This window comes from Austrofundulus limnaeus, unplaced genomic scaffold (assembly GCF_001266775.1).
Source record: "Austrofundulus limnaeus strain Quisiro unplaced genomic scaffold, Austrofundulus_limnaeus-1.0 Scaffold272, whole genome shotgun sequence".
In the NCBI taxonomy this organism is placed as follows: Eukaryota; Metazoa; Chordata; class Actinopteri; order Cyprinodontiformes; family Rivulidae; genus Austrofundulus; species Austrofundulus limnaeus.
This window is the reverse complement of record NW_013952674.1, coordinates 774,943-777,286: the sequence shown is the minus strand read 5'-3', so window position 1 is coordinate 777,286 and position 2,344 is coordinate 774,943.

Below are 2,344 nucleotides of genomic sequence, written 5' to 3'. Positions count from 1 at the left end.
GGGAAAGTTTGTGGATAGCTTTGAAGGTATGTAGGAGAATTTTGAAGATGATGCGGGATTTAACTGGGAGTCAGTGGAGCTGTTGTAGGACTGGAGTGATGTGGGCAGAGGATGAGGTTTGAGTGATTACACGGGCGGCTGAGTTCTGAACCATCTGTAGTTTGTGAAGGGATTTATTGGGGAGGTCAAATAGTAGGGAGTTGCAGTAGTCAATCCTGGATATCCCTAGGCTGTGTACAAAGATGGCAGTGGAGCGGGGAGTGAGTGAAGGACGGAGACAGTTAATGTTGTGAAAATTAAAGTATGCAGATCGAGTCACGTTGTTAATGTGGGATGTGAAAGAAAGTGTGGTGTCAAGGATGACACCTAGGTTCTTGACCTGAGGCGAGGGGGAAAGAACGGAGTCGTTAAGTGTGAAGAGAAGATGTTGGGATTTAGAAATTGAGTTTTTTTTTGTCCCAACAAGGAGGAGTTCAGTTTTGTTATGGTTTAGTTGGAGGAAATTATTGGAGAACCAGTTGTTGAGCTCACTGAGGCAGTCAGCAGCAAGGAGAATATCATTATTAATTTTAATAAGAGCAGTTTTGGTGCTATGATGTGATCAAAAACCAGATTGGAACTGTTCATAGAGTTTATTGCTGGAGAGGTGTGAGTGAAGCTGATTAGCGATGACCTTTCCAAGAATTTTGGAGATGAAGGGCAGATTAGACATGGGACAAAGGTTATTGACGTTAGTCGGATCTAGACCTGTTTTCTTTATGATGGGGGTGATGGCAGCCGATTTAAAAGCTGTGAGAACAGTACCAGTCGTCAGAGAGGAGTGGATGACGTTAGTGATGACAGGAAGCAGAGAGGGGAGACAGGATTTAACCAAAGCTGTGGGGATGGAATCTAACTGTGAGGAGGATGATTTGGACATCCTAATGGTGGCAGAGACGTCAGCAGCAGAGGGGAGAGTGAAGACAGAGAGGGGGATGGAGGGGGGTGGGAGTTCTATAAAGATGTTGGGGGCAGAGTTTGACCCAAGGTGTTGGTGTATGGAGCGGATTTTTTCAGTGAAGAATGACATGAGGGAGTTACAGCAGTCAGTAGAAAGCATGTGAGGGGATCGAGAGTTCGGAGATGAAACTGTGCGGTTAAGGAGAGAGAAACGAGTCTGTGTGTTGCCTACGTTGGAACTGATTATGTCATTGAAGTAGTTAGACTTGGCCTGAGTGATACTTTCTTTGTACTCTAGGGTGTGGTTTATATACATCTCTTTGTGAACTATAAGTCCTGCTTTCTTGTAGAGTGGCTCTAGTCTGCGATCTTGTGTTTTCATGGAGCGTAGTTCTGAGGTGAACCAGGGAGCAGAAGTGGAGAAGGAGACARAACGGGTTTTAAGAGGAGCAAAAGAGTCGAGGGTGTTGGTGAGACCATTGTTGTAGGTGGAGACTAGGTCTTCTAGGTTAGTCGAGATAAAGGTGGAGAAATTGTTATTAATCTGATAAAGGAGATCTCCTTGGTTGATGTTCTTGTACATGATGTACACAGTATACTACTATTTAAATGAAAATGTTTGACCTGTAAGCAGAAASCTTATGGATGTTGATTTTTGGTCTCTATTGCAAAGATGAGGAGGAGGAAGCTTTACTCAAGCAGCTCCTGAAACTGTGAACCTGGCTACTGAGAACATTTGTATATAGTAGGCTAAACTTTGTGTACAGAACAATATAGCTTCCTTATTAAAATTATTTTTATTGAGATATTTTTGGATAACCAGATTTTTTTTCCTGTTCAGGCTGTTGTACTATTTCATGTTGTTTTATTTCATGGTCAAATATGCAAATGAGGGGGTGGAGTTTTCTCTGTGAGTTGGTATTCAGGAAATGATGTTTCATCACCAGAGGGGGTTACTCGCTTGAGTGGCCTTTTATTTGTAAAAATGTTCATTTTTATAAATAAAACACTGACATATGTCCATAAATGAGTTGAATAACTGTCACCCTGTGATTATATAGGCTTTGCAGTAGGAATGTGCGATATGGCAAAAAATTCATATCACGATATACATTATGATGAGTGGCGGTAACGATATATATCACGATGTAAAACTTACAATAGAAAATAAATAAATCACATTAACTGAGTGGAATAAATATGTATAGGTAAAAAAAATTGATCTTAAAATCTCCTTTTTTTAAGGGACACTTTAAAGTCTCCCATAAAAATCTAAATTTAAGGGAGACCTACCTGGTTAAATCATATACTGTATGTATGTATGTATGTATGTATGTATGTATGTATGTATGTATGTATGTATGTGTGTGTGTGTACTGTATGTATGTATGTATATATATATATA